At 49.9% G+C, this 13135-nt stretch overlaps 11 non-coding genes and 2 pseudogenes across 11 annotated transcripts in view; all 13 read left to right on the forward strand.

Annotated features, from left to right (window-relative positions):
- Positions 1-3636: 3636 nt before the first annotated feature.
- LOC140357157 (5S ribosomal RNA) lies at positions 3637-3755 on the forward strand. Its single transcript, XR_011926330.1, has one exon. It is a non-coding gene; the product is annotated as a 5S ribosomal RNA (ribosomal RNA).
- A 161-nt stretch (positions 3756-3916) lies between these two features.
- LOC140357399 (5S ribosomal RNA) lies at positions 3917-4035 on the forward strand. The gene has a single exon (XR_011926561.1). It is a non-coding gene; the product is annotated as a 5S ribosomal RNA (ribosomal RNA).
- A 167-nt stretch (positions 4036-4202) lies between these two features.
- Positions 4203-4321, forward strand: LOC140357158 (5S ribosomal RNA). The gene has a single exon (XR_011926331.1). It is a non-coding gene; the product is annotated as a 5S ribosomal RNA (ribosomal RNA).
- A 169-nt stretch (positions 4322-4490) lies between these two features.
- LOC140357391 (5S ribosomal RNA) lies at positions 4491-4609 on the forward strand. Its single transcript, XR_011926553.1, has one exon. It is a non-coding gene; the product is annotated as a 5S ribosomal RNA (ribosomal RNA).
- A 6259-nt stretch (positions 4610-10868) lies between these two features.
- LOC140357240 (5S ribosomal RNA) lies at positions 10869-10987 on the forward strand. Its single transcript, XR_011926410.1, has one exon. It is a non-coding gene; the product is annotated as a 5S ribosomal RNA (ribosomal RNA).
- A 166-nt stretch (positions 10988-11153) lies between these two features.
- Positions 11154-11265, forward strand: LOC140357540 (5S ribosomal RNA; annotated as a pseudogene).
- Positions 11266-11431: 166 nt separating this feature from the next.
- LOC140357541 (5S ribosomal RNA) lies at positions 11432-11543 on the forward strand (annotated as a pseudogene).
- A 161-nt stretch (positions 11544-11704) lies between these two features.
- On the forward strand, positions 11705-11823 carry LOC140357189 (5S ribosomal RNA). Its single transcript, XR_011926360.1, has one exon. It is a non-coding gene; the product is annotated as a 5S ribosomal RNA (ribosomal RNA).
- A 167-nt stretch (positions 11824-11990) lies between these two features.
- LOC140357140 (5S ribosomal RNA) lies at positions 11991-12109 on the forward strand. The gene has a single exon (XR_011926314.1). It is a non-coding gene; the product is annotated as a 5S ribosomal RNA (ribosomal RNA).
- Positions 12110-12266: 157 nt separating this feature from the next.
- On the forward strand, positions 12267-12385 carry LOC140357159 (5S ribosomal RNA). Its single transcript, XR_011926332.1, has one exon. It is a non-coding gene; the product is annotated as a 5S ribosomal RNA (ribosomal RNA).
- Positions 12386-12550: 165 nt separating this feature from the next.
- LOC140357161 (5S ribosomal RNA) lies at positions 12551-12669 on the forward strand. The gene has a single exon (XR_011926333.1). It is a non-coding gene; the product is annotated as a 5S ribosomal RNA (ribosomal RNA).
- Positions 12670-12832: 163 nt separating this feature from the next.
- Positions 12833-12951, forward strand: LOC140357162 (5S ribosomal RNA). Its single transcript, XR_011926334.1, has one exon. It is a non-coding gene; the product is annotated as a 5S ribosomal RNA (ribosomal RNA).
- Positions 12952-13118: 167 nt separating this feature from the next.
- The window catches only part of LOC140357200 (5S ribosomal RNA), a 119-nt gene continuing 102 nt past the window's right edge, over positions 13119-13135 (forward strand). Inside the window, exon 1 of the ribosomal RNA XR_011926371.1 lies at positions 13119-13135. This exon is cut by the window's right edge and continues 102 nt beyond it. This is a non-coding gene — a ribosomal RNA (5S ribosomal RNA).

Genomic DNA, 13135 nt, shown 5'->3' on the forward strand with positions numbered 1-13135 from the left:
TTGAGTGATCACTCCACTTTAGATATTTATTTTGGGTTAGTTTCATCACCGAGGAATGGAGGACTGTGGGTCCTAAACAGCTCCATCCTCAGTGATGAAACTTTTTGTAGGAAAATGGACTTTTTGTTTGATGTATTTGACATGGAGCTGGAGCTGATCGACAGCGTGGTCGATTGGTGGCCGACGGCAAAAACACGCATTAAAAAGCTCTGTGTCAATTACAGCAAACACAAGGCGTGGCTGTCGACCAGGAGGGAGACCGCTCTCCGCCAGCGCCTGCAGGTCCTGGACCAGGGCGCGGCTTCCACCACTGGCCCTGTGGATCCAGAGTACCTGGTGGTGCGCGCTGAGCTGGAGCAGCTGGAGGTAAGTAGGTGTCAGGGTGCAATTTTGAGGGCAAAAGCCAGACACACAGTCGAAGGAGAACGCTCGACAGCGTTCTTCTTCGGCTGTGAGAAGGCTACACAGGGAAAGATGCACATAGATAAGTTGATAGATAAGACAGGTAAGATTGTTTCCGAGGTAAGTGAGGTTTTAGAGACAGCGCAGGATTTCTATAGTAGGCTTTTTAGTTCAGACGGAGTGGCAGAGCAGGCTTTAGACCAGGCTGTAGGTGCTCTGGAGCGCACACTGAGCAGGGAGGATAGGGAGCTGTGCGACGCGCCTCTGTCTCTCATGGAGATAGAGGCTGCAGTCAAGAGTTTAAATACAGGAAAAAGCCCCGGAGAGGACGGACTAACCTGTGAGTTTTTCAAGCGTTTCGCTTCCAGGTTAGCTCCGATCCTACTCCTATTATATCAGGATTTTGAGAGTGAGAGTAGAGTTGGCGATGGTTTTGCGATGAGTGTCGTCACTCTGCTTTTTAAGAAGGGCGACAGGAGCAGCCTCGCCAACTACAGGCCCATTAGCCTTTTGAACGTAGACTATAAAATTTTAGCAAAGGTATTAGCAGGTAGGTTAAAGCGTGTGATTGGATCCGTCATACACCCCTCGCAGGCCTACAGCGTCCCCGGGAGGGACATCTCAGACACAGTTTTGTCTCTGAGATATCTCCTTCGGCAGATGCACGCGACCGGTGGTATTCACGTTAGTGTAGACTTTAACAAGGCGTTCGACAGAGTTGAGCATTCGTTCCTCTGGACTGTATTAGGTAAGTTAGGTTTCGGCGAACGGTTTGTTAATTGGCTACAGCTCATCTATTCCTTTGCGGTCAGTAAGGTCAAAGTCAACGGGTTTCTAACTGACTCTTTCCCCTTAAAAAGATCAGTCAGGCAGGGCTGTCCCCTCTCGTCGCTCCTCTACAGCATCGCCGCTGAGCCTTTGGCGGCCATGTTGAGGGCGGACGCGGCGGTGAGGGGACTGGCCACGCCTGCGGGTAGGGAAGTCAAAATTTTTCAGTACGCAGATGACACGAATCTGATCCTCCGAGACGTGGAGAGCCTGAACGCCTCTCTCCACGTGCTCAATGTTTACGGCCTCGCTTCAGGGGCCAAAATCAATTTCGATAAAACCACGGTTAAATTTTGCGGCAGCGTCACGCCTGTTCCTCTCCCTGTCCAGCTCCGGGAGGCCGGGGACTCCTACAAGGTCCTCGGCGTCCCCCTGGGCAGAGACGAGGAGGCGTGTCGTACTGCACTTTGGTCGCCTTTGTGCGAGAAAATTACAGCGCGCTTGAATTTTTGGAGACGTCGTAATCTGACATTAAAAGGTAAAGTCTTAGTTGTAAATTCTTTGTGCATGTCCATGTTGAACCATGCACTCTCCGTGTACGGCCTGCCGGGGGTCTATGCTAACAAATTAAGGTTAGTGATAAACCACTTTTTGTGGAATCGTGAGAGGGGCTTTATTGCACATAAGGTTATGATAGGTGAGTACGATCAGGGAGGTTTAAAGTTAGCAGATTTAGAGTTAAGGAAGAAGGCCTTCAGGCTGAAAACAATTCGGAAATTTCTAGACGTTGAGGTAGATGCTCCATGGAAGGATTATATAGGTGAGTTTGTTAATAGTCTAGGTAAGTTTGGTGTTTATAATTTGTGTTTGTTGCCCCCTGTTTCGGTCCTGGAGGGCCTCCCCCCCTTCGAGAGGGAACTCTTGGAGGCGTGGAGGACTTTCAGGCCCCTGACTGTGGCGGTTCCAGACAGCGGTGAGGGTCTCGCGCACATGCCCCTCCGTCATAACCCTGACTTGCTCTCCGCTCCCCCCGGGAAGCGCGAGTGCATGATCAGTGGGGCGATGGAGGAGGCTGGGCTGGAATATGTAGGTAAGGTATTTGACGTGAAAGGTAATTTTAGTGTAGATTACATAGGGAAGTGTTTTAGGTTAGCAGGTAAAGTGTTTAGGAGAAAGTATATTAGTGGTATGGTAAGTATTTTTAACAGGAATCTGGTCAGGCATTGGGGAAGCACTTTGGGCCAAATGGGGAGCACGACAGGTAAGTTGAATTTTAATGTATTTGTTAGCACGGGGAGGTTTAGGATCTTCACAGACCTACCCACCCGCATCCTGTATCAGTTGTTGTTGCCGGGAGTGCTCGGGCGTCCCGCCTCGGAACACAAATGGTCATTAACATTCCCCGCACGCACCATCGCAACCATCTGGGCCAACATCTTTAATTGGTACACCCCACATAACGTAGGTCATTTTGACTTCAGATTTAGACACAGGATCGTCTTTACATCCGCAGCACTGCACGCATTTCTTCCCGACAGCTACGCTGCGGACTGCCCCGTGTGCCACGGACCCCCCGAGACCCTGGAGCACATGCTGTACAACTGCCCGGCCGTCCGCCCGTTCTGGTCCCGACTGCAGGACCTCCTCGCTCGGAGGCTGTCCTGGAGGCTCCCACCGCCGGCGGCCCTAGGAGGGGACGACCAGGAGCCCTGGCTCCTCCTCTTTGGTCCCGGACACTCCCAGTCGCTCTGGAGCCAACACCCATCTCGCCCGACTAACCCTCTCCATAGCCCGGTACACATTATATCTCAACAGGAACATCCATCTCCGTGACAATAAAACAGCAGAACCCTGGCCCATCTTCAAAGGACTCTTGGCCGCACACCTCCGACACCTCCACATGGCAGCAGAGCACCGGTTCATCACCCACCTCGTCCCCCACAACACCCTGATCCACCTCACACCCTCTGGAAACCTGGACATCCTCTTCTGACCCCGGCATCACCCCCCCCCCAACCACGGCATCACCCCCCATCACTGAAGAATGTTTGGAGAATGATTGTGTGTTTGATTTTCTGTAATTTTTTGTCTCGTCTCCCCCTGCCCTTGTGTATCCCATTCCCTTGCCCTTGTGTGTCATGTATGTCTGTACATTCATGTAAATATATGTAAATACTTGTTTTAAGATGTTTTTGATAATAAAAGATAAAAAAAAAAAAAAGACCAGCCCGATCTCGTCTGATCTCGGAAGCCAAGCAGGGTTGGGCCTGGTTAGTACTTGGATGGGAGACCGCCTGGGAATACCAGGTGCTGTGAGCATTTTCACCTGTCAAAAAAAAAAAAAAGAAGTTTTTCATTGAGATATCCCAATTTTGACCGAGCAAGTGGCGTGAAGGTACTCTTCACGAAAAGACAGTGTTTGATGCAAAAAAAGCCATTTATACGAGTTTTGACCTGGAACATTTCGCTCACGGCCATACCACCCTGGACCAGCCCGATCTCGTCTGATCTCGGAAGCCAAGCAGGGTTGGGCCTGGTTAGTACTTGGATGGGAGACCGCCTGGGAATACCAGGTGCTGTGAGCATTTTCACACTTTTTCACCTGTCAAAAAAAAAAAAAAAAAAGAAGTTTTTCATTGAGATATCCCAATTTTGACCGAGCAAGTGGCGTGAAGGTACTCTTCACGAAAAGACAGTGTTTGATGCAAAAAAAGCCATTTATACGAGTTTTGACCTGGAAAATTTCGCTCACGGCCATACCACCCTGGACCAGCCCGATCTCGTCTGATCTCGGAAACCAAGCAGGGTTGGGCCTGGTTAGTACTTGGATGGGAGCCCGCCTGGGAATACCAGGTGCTGTGAGCATTTTCACACTTTTTCACCTGTCAAAAAAAAAAAGAAAAAAAAAAAAGAAGTTTTTCATTGAGATATCCCAATTTTGACCGAGCAAGTGGCGTGAAGGTACTCTTCACGAAAAGACAGTGTTTGATGCAAAAAAAGCCATTTATACGAGTTTTGACCTGGAACATTTCGCTCACGGCCATACCACCCTGGACCAGCCCGATCTCGTCTGATCTCGGAAGCCAAGCAGGGTTGGGCCTGGTTAGTACTTGGATGGGAGACCGCCTGGGAATACCAGGTGCTGTGAGCATTTTCACACTTTTTCACCTGTCAAAAAAAAAAAAAAAAAAAAAAAGAAGAAGTTTTTCATTGAGATATCCCAATTTTGACCGAGCAAGTGGCGTGAAGGTACTCTTCACGAAAAGACAGTGTTTGATGCAAAAAAAGCCATTTATACGAGTTTTGACCTGGAACATTTCGCTCACGGCCATACCACCCTGGACCCGCCCGATCTCGTCTGATCTCGGAAGCCAAGCAGGGTTGGGCCTGTTTAGTACTTGGATGGGAGACCGCCTGGGAATACCAGTTGCTGTGAGCATTTTCACACTTTTTCACCTGTCAAAAAAAAAAAAAAAAAGAAGTTTTTCATTGAGATATCCCAATTTTGACCGAGCAAGTGGCGTGAAGGTACTCTTCACGAAAAGACAGTGTTTGATGCAAAAAAAGCCATTTATACGAGTTTTGACCTGGAACATTTCGCTCATGGCCATACCACCCTGGACCAGCCCCTTTGCAATCAGTGCAGGTGCGTGCAATTTGTGGTGTGCTGCATGGTCTGGAGCTGGAGGTTTGGGAGTTTTTTTGAGTTTTTAATCGTTATTTTGGTCATTTTCATTTACTTTTTTCAGTTCTTTTGTTTTGTTCCCCTCCCAGTAAACTTACTGGGAGGTGGATTTTTTGTTTTTTGTGAGCATGGCTCAAAGGACGGACAACACGGCATCGGACACTGGAATGGACACGACAAAGGCAATGGAAAAGAACGGAACGAACAAGGCAAGACAAAGTTTGAATGAATCTGTAAATAATAGAAAGAACGAAGAAAAAAGAATGAAATTCATGAAAGAACTCACTGTGGTGTTGGAGTTGACGGAGGGTGCACAAATCACTCCACTAGCTTTTTTGAAATCGACTCAGGAGGTGTGCGGCTCCATAGTAGCGTGCAGACTCATCTCAAAGGACAAATATGAAGTAACCGTCAGTACCACCAAAGCGAAGGAGCGGCTCCTGGACGGGTACTGCATTGGAGGAGTCAGGGTTCACGCCCGTGACATCTCGGTGGATGAGCTGGTCGTGTCCTTCATGGGGCTGCCGGCTTATATCGAGGACGAGGAGATCCTGGCCAAGCTCTACGCCTGGGGGGTCTCTGCGGTCTCCGAGGTGAGGAGGAGAATGTGGCCGGGGACGAACGTGGCGGACGGCACCAGGTTTGTACGGGTAAGGTTCACGGACACGGTGCAGTCCTTACCGTATTCTGTCAGGTTTGACACCGCGGGGGGCCCCGAGTACTTCAGGGTAATACACGACAGGCAGGTGCGGGTGTGTAGGGGGTGTCTCCAGCCTGGCCATATTCTGAGGGAGTGCCCTGACTTTCTGTGCCGCAACTGCGGGAGCCAGGGGCATTACGCGCGCGAGTGCGTCGCGCAGCGGGCCCCGAAGTGCAGAGAGTGCCGCATGTTCCGCCACTTATGTCCGTGTGGTGCGGGTGACAGAGAGGAGGACAGAGAGGAGGACAGAGAGGAGGACAGAGGGGAGGACAGAGGGGAGGACAGGGAGGACGCCATTGGAGGAGAGAGCAGTGACGTGGCCCAGAACGTGCCCGCAACTGCTCTCTCCGAAGTAGAGGAGTTTTTGGAGGAGGAGGCTGTGGAGGAGTCAGGGGAGCCAGAGGTGTCTGGCTCCTCTTGCTCCTCTGACTCCTCAGACGAGGAGGCGCCCGTCGCACTGGAGATGGTGCTCGGCTCAGCGCTGGCGTCTGGGAAGGTGGGAGCAGGACAAACTGCTCCTCCTGACCAGAGGGAGGGGACTCGTGAGGGTCCAACTCCTAAGCCCGTGGAGGAAGAGGCTGAACCCGGGAGGAGGATGGGTGCGGGACAGGCCCCGCATCTTACCTCCAAAGGGGGGGACATCACCACAGGGCTGGGTGATGATCCCAAGCTCCAGTCGGACGGTGGTAAGAGGGGACAGGTGGAGAAGAAGGAAAAGAAAGGGGCAAGACGCAGGAAGCAGGTGGCAGGAGACGGAGAGGGCGCTGCTGCTGAGAGCGGCTCTGCCTCCTCCGTTCCAACCACCTCAAAAGCGCCAGCAGAAAGCTCCATCAACCCACCATCCTCCACACGCAGCTCTGCCCCACGAGGTGAGCTCGAGACTGTTTTTAATGATGACTTCATGGATTTCTCCACCCGTGAAGTCAGAAAAAGAGTGTGGCAGTCGGATGCGACGGGCGCCAAAAAGAAGTCGAAATAAAAGATGGGTTGTATCCTCCAAAGTCTCCTCTTAATGGCGTTCTCCTTGTCTTCTTGGAACGCAGGCGGCCTGCGGAGCCCAGTGCGGATGCAGAGCGCGTTACACTTTTCCAAGTGGGACGTGCTCTGCATCCAAGAAACGCACTGGGATGTCAGCCACGCGCAACAAGTGCGGAGCATGGGAGTAGGCTCTGTATTTTGGGCCCTGGGCACGGCGTGCTCGCGCGGTGTGGCCACGGTGGTGAGGCCTGGTGTCTTAGGCCAACCCACCCTGGTACACGCCGACCCAGAGGGCTCCTTCCTGGTCCTGGACTTCACGGACACAGTGAAGTTCAGACTAATTAACATCTACGCCCCGAACGATGATGGTCTGAGGAGGCAATTCTTCAAAAAAATATTTCGCTTTGCGAACGACAATACAATCATAATCGGTGACTTTAATACAACACTTTGCAAGACAGACATCGGCATTAACAACTCTTTTAAAAACAGCACTGCCAGGACAGCCCTGTTGGAAGAAGCCGCCAGCAGGAACCTGACGGAGGTGTGGCGGTTCGTCCACCCCTTCCTGAAGGATTTCTCCAGGCGGCAGGTCGTCCAGGGCGTCCTGAAGCAGTCCCGCATTGACCTCTGTTTTGCCTCCTCAGACCTGGCACAGAGAGTCAGTGGTGCTTCCTACAAGTGGTCAGGCTTGAGTGATCACTCCACTTTAGATATTTATTTTGGGTTAGTTTCATCACCGAGGAATGGAGGACTGTGGGTCCTAAACAGCTCCATCCTCGGTGATGAAACTTTTTGTAGGAAAATGGACTTTTTGTTTGATGTATTTGACATGGAGCTGGAGCTGATCGACAGCGTGGTCGATTGGTGGCCGACGGCAAAAACACGCATTAAAAAGCTCTGTGTCAATTACAGCAAACACAAGGCGTGGCTGTCGACCAGGAGGGAGACCGCTCTCCGCCAGCGCCTGCAGGTCCTGGACCAGGGCGCAGCTTCCACCACTGGCCCTGTGGATCCAGAGTACCTGGTGGTGCGCGCTGAGCTGGAGCAGCTGGAGGTAAGTAGGTGTCAGGGTGCAATTTTGAGGGCAAAAGCCAGACACACAGTCGAAGGAGAACGCTCGACAGCGTTCTTCTTCGGCTGTGAGAAGGCTACACAGGGAAAGATGCACATAGATAAGTTGATAGATAAGACAGGTAAGATTGTTTCCGAGGTAAGTGAGGTTTTAGAGACAGCGCAGGATTTCTATAGTAGGCTTTTTAGTTCAGACGGAGTGGCAGAGCAGGCTTTAGACCAGGCTGTAGGTGCTCTGGAGCGCACACTGAGCAGGGAGGATAGGGAGCTGTGCGACGCGCCTCTGTCTCTCATGGAGATAGAGGCTGCAGTCAAGAGTTTAAATACAGGAAAAAGCCCCGGAGAGGACGGACTAACCTGTGAGTTTTTCAAGCGTTTCGCTTCCAGGTTAGCTCCGATCCTACTCCTATTATATCAGGATTTTGAGAGTGAGAGTAGAGTTGGCGATGGTTTTGCGATGAGTGTTGTCACTCTGCTTTTTAAGAAGGGCGACAGGAGCAGCCTCGCCAACTACAGGCCCATTAGCCTTTTGAACGTAGACTATAAAATTTTAGCAAAGGTATTAGCAGGTAGGTTAAAGCGTGTGATTGGATCCGTCATACACCCCTCGCAGGCCTACAGTGTCCCCGGGAGGGACATCTCAGACACAGTTTTGTCTCTGAGATATCTCCTTCGGCAGATGCACGCGACCGGTGGTATTCACGTTAGTGTAGACTTTAACAAGGCGTTCGACAGAGTTGAGCATTCGTTCCTCTGGACTGTATTAGGTAAGTTAGGTTTCGGCGAACGGTTTGTTAATTGGCTACAGCTCATCTATTCCTTTGCGGTCAGTAAGGTCAAAGTCAACGGGTTTCTAACTGACTCTTTCCCCTTAAAAAGATCAGTCAGGCAGGGCTGTCCCCTCTCGTCGCTCCTCTACAGCATCGCCGCTGAGCCTTTGGCGGCCATGTTGAGGGCGGACGCGGCGGTGAGGGGACTGACCACGCCTGCGGGTAGGGAAGTCAAAATTTTTCAGTACGCAGATGACACGAATCTGATCCTCCGAGACGTGGAGAGCCTGAACGCCTCTCTCCACGTGCTCAATGTTTACGGCCTCGCTTCAGGGGCCAAAATCAATTTCGATAAAACCACGGTTAAATTTTGCGGCAGCGTCACGCCTGTTCCTCTCCCTGTCCAGCTCCGGGAGGCCGGGGACTCCTACAAGGTCCTCGGCGTCCCCCTGGGCAGAGACGAGGAGGCGTGTCGTACTGCACTTTGGTCGCCTTTGTGCGAGAAAATTACAGCGCGCTTGAATTTTTGGAGACGTCGTAATCTGACATTAAAAGGTAAAGTCTTAGTTGTAAATTCTTTGTGCATGTCCATGTTGAACCATGCACTCTCCGTGTACGGCCTGCCGGGGGTCTATGCTAACAAATTAAGGTTAGTGATAAACCACTTTTTGTGGAATCGTGAGAGGGGCTTTATTGCACATAAGGTTATGATAGGTGAGTACGATCAGGGAGGTTTAAAGTTAGCAGATTTAGAGTTAAGGAAGAAGGCCTTCAGGCTGAAAACAATTCGGAAATTTCTAGACGTTGAGGTAGATGCTCCATGGAAGGATTATATAGGTGAGTTTGTTAATAGTCTAGGTAAGTTTGGTGTTTATAATTTGTGTTTGTTGCCCCCTGTTTCGGTCCTGGAGGGCCTCCCCCCCTTCGAGAGGGAACTCTTGGAGGCGTGGAGGACTTTCAGGCCCCTGACTGTGGCGGTTCCAGACAGCGGTGAGGGTCTCGCGCACATGCCCCTCCGTCATAACCCTGACTTGCTCTCCGCTCCCCCCGGGAAGCGCGAGTGCATGATCAGTGGGGCGATGGAGGAGGCTGGGCTGGAATATGTAGGTAAGGTATTTGACGTGAAAGGTAATTTTAGTGTAGATTATATAGGGAAGTGTTTTAGGTTAGCAGGTAAAGTGTTTAGGAAAAAGTATATTAGTGGTATGGTAAGTATTTTTAACAGGAATCTGGTCAGGCATTGGGGAAGCACTTTGGGCCAAATGGGGAGCACGACAGGTAAGTTGAATTTTAATGTATTTGTTAGCACGGGGAGGTTTAGGATTTTCACAGACCTACCCACCCGCATCCTGTATCAGTTGTTGTTGCCGGGAGTGCTCGGGCGTCCCGCCTCGGAACACAAATGGTCATTAACATTCCCCGCACGCACCATCGCAACCATCTGGGCCAACATCTTTAATTGGTACACCCCACATAACGTAGGTCATTTTGACTTCAGATTTAGACACAGGATCGTCTTTACATCCGCAGCACTGCACGCATTTCTTCCCGACAGCTACGCTGCGGACTGCCCCGTGTGCCACGGACCCCCCGAGACCCTGGAGCACATGCTGTACACCTGCCCGGCCGTCCGCCCGTTCTGGTCCCGACTGCAGGACCTCCTCGCTCGGAGGCTGTCCTGGAGGCTCCCACCGCCGGCGGCCCTAGGAGGGGACGACCAGGAGCCCTGGCTCCTCCTCTTTGGTCCCGGACAGAGTCGCTCTGGAGCCAACACCCATCTCGCCCGACTAACCCTCTCCATAGCCCGGTACACATTATATCTCAACAGGAACATACATCTCCGTGACAATAAAACAGCAGCACCCTGGCCCATCTTCAAAGGACTCTTGGCCGCACACCTCCGACACCTCCACATGGCAGCAGAGCACCGGTTCATCACCCACCTCGTCCCCCACAACACCCTGATCCACCTCACACCCTCTGGAAACCTGGACATCCTCTTCTGACCCCGGCATCACCCCCCCCAACCACGGCATCACCCCCCATCACTGAAGAATGTTTGGAGAATGATTGTGTGTTTGATTTTCTGTAATTTTTTGTCTCGTCTCCCCCTGCCCTTGTGTATCCTATTCCCTTGGCCTTGTGTGTCATGTATGTCTGTACATTCATGTAAATATATGTAAATACTTGTTTTAAGATGTTTTTGATAATAAAAGATAAAAAAAAAAAAAGACCAGCCCGATCTCGTCTGATCTCGGAAGCCAAGCAGGGTTGGGCCTGTTTAGTACTTGGATGGGAGACCGCCTGGGAATACCAGGTGCTGTGAGCATTTTCACACTTTTTCACCTGTCAAAAAAAAAAAAAAAAAAGAAGTTTTTCATTGAGATATCCCAATTTTGACCGAGCAAGTGGCGTGAAGGTACTCTTCACGAAAAGACAGTGTTTGATGCAAAAAAAAGCCATTTATACGAGTTTTGACCTGGAACATTTCGCTCACGGCCATACCACCCTGGACCCGCCCGATCTCGTCTGATCTCGGAAGCCAAGCAGGGTTGGGCCTGGTTAGTACTTGGATGGGAGACCGCCTGGGAATACCAGGTGCTGTGAGCATTTTCACACTTTTTCACCTGTCAAAAAAAAAAAAAAAAAAAAAAAGAATTTTTTCATTGAGATATCCCAATTTTGACCGAGCAAGTGGCGTGAAGGTACTCTTCACGAAAAGACAGTGTTTGATGCAAAAAAAGCCATTTATACGAGTTTTGACATGGAACATTTCGCTCACGGCCATACCACCAGCCCGATCTCGTCTGATCTCGGAAGCCAAGCAGGGTTGGGCCTGGTTAGTACTTGGATGGGAGACCGCCTGGGAATACCAGGTGCTGTGAGCATTTTCACACTTTTTCACCTGTCAAAAAAAAAAAAAAAAAAAAAAAGAATTTTTTCATTGAGATATCCCAATTTTGACCGAGCAAGTGGCGTGAAGGTACTCTTCACGAAAAGACAGTGTTTGATGCAAAAAAAGCCATTTATACGAGTTTTGACATGGAACATTTCGCTCACGGCCATACCACCAGCCCGATCTCGTCTGATCTCGGAAGCCAAGCAGGGTTGGGCCTGGTTAGTACTTGGATGGGAGACCGCCTGGGAATACCAGGTGCTGTGAGCATTTTCACACTTTTTCACCTGTCAAAAAAAAAAAAAAAAAAGAAGTTTTTCATTGAGATATCCCAATTTTGACCGAGCAAGTGGCGTGAAGGTACTCTTCACGAAAAGACAGTGTTTGATGCAAAAAAAGCCATTTATACGAGTTTTGACCTGGAACATTTCGCTCACGGCCATACCACCCTGGACCCGCCCGATCTCGTCTGATCTCGGAAGCCAAGCAGGGTTGGGCCTGTTTAGTACTTGGATGGGAGACCGCCTGGGAATACCAGGTGCTGTGAGCTTTTTCACACTTTTTCACCTGTCAAAAAAAAAAAGAAAAAAAAAAAAGATTTTTTTCATTGAGATATCCCAATTTTGACCGAGCAAGTGGCGTGAAGGTACTCTTCATGAAAAGACAGTGTTTGATGCAAAAAAAGCCATTTATACGAGTTTTGACCTGGAACATTTCGCTCACAGCCATACCACCCTGGACCCGCCCGATCTCGTCTGATCTCGGAAGCCAAGCAGGGTTGGGCCTGTTTAGTACTTGGATGGGAGACCGCCTGGGAATACCAGGTGCTGTGAGCATTTTCACACTTTTTCACCTGTCAAAAAAAAAAAAAAGAAGTTTTTCATTGAGATATCCCAATTTTGACCGAGCAAGTGGCGTGAAGGTACTCTTCACGAAAAGACAGTGTTTGATGCAAAAAAAGCCATTTATACGAGTTTTGACCTGGAACATTTCGCTCACGGCCATACCACCCTGGACCAGCCCGATCTCGTCTGATCTCGGAAGCCAAGCAGGGTTGGGCCTGGTTAGTACTTGGATGGGAGACCGCCTGGGAATACCAGGTGCTGTGAGCATTTTCACACTTTTTCACCTGTCAAAAAAAAAAAAAAAAAAAAAAAAATTTTTTCATTGAGATATCCCAATTTTGACCGAGCAAGTGGCGTGAAGGTACTCTTCACGAAAAGACAGTGTTTGATGCAAAAAAAGCCATTTATACGAGTTTTGACCTGGAACATTTCGCTCACGGCCATACCACCCTGGACCAGCCCGATCTCGTCTGATCTCGGAAGCCAAGCAGGGTTGGGCCTGGTTAGTACTTGGATGGGAGACCGCCTGGGAATACCAGGTGCTGTGAGCATTTTCACACTTTTTCACCTGTCAAAAAAAAAAAAAAAAAAAAGAATTTTTTCATTGAGATATCCCAATTTTGACCGAGCAAGTGGCGTGAAGGTACTCTTCACGAAAAGACAGTGTTTGATGCAAAAAAAGCCATTTATACGAGTTTTGACATGGAACATTTCGCTCACGGCCATACCACCCTGGACCAGCCCGATCTCGTCTGATCTCGGAAGCCAAGCAGGGTTGGGCCTGGTTAGTACTTGGATGGGAGACCGCCTGGGAATACCAGGTGCTGTGAGCATTTTCACACTTTTTCACCTGTCAAAAAAAAAAGAAAAAAAAAAGAAGAAGTTTTTCATTGAGATATCCCAATTTTGACCGAGCAAGTGGCGTGAAGGTACTCTTCACGAAAAGACAGTGTTTGATGCAAAAAAAGCCATTTATACGAGTTTTGACCTGGAACATTTCGCTCACGGCCATACCAC

This window comes from Eucyclogobius newberryi, unplaced genomic scaffold, assembly GCF_026437365.1.
Source record: "Eucyclogobius newberryi isolate DKJ021-1_F unplaced genomic scaffold, fEucNew1.0.hap1 SCAF_128, whole genome shotgun sequence".
NCBI classification, from domain to species: Eukaryota; Metazoa; Chordata; class Actinopteri; order Gobiiformes; family Gobiidae; genus Eucyclogobius; species Eucyclogobius newberryi.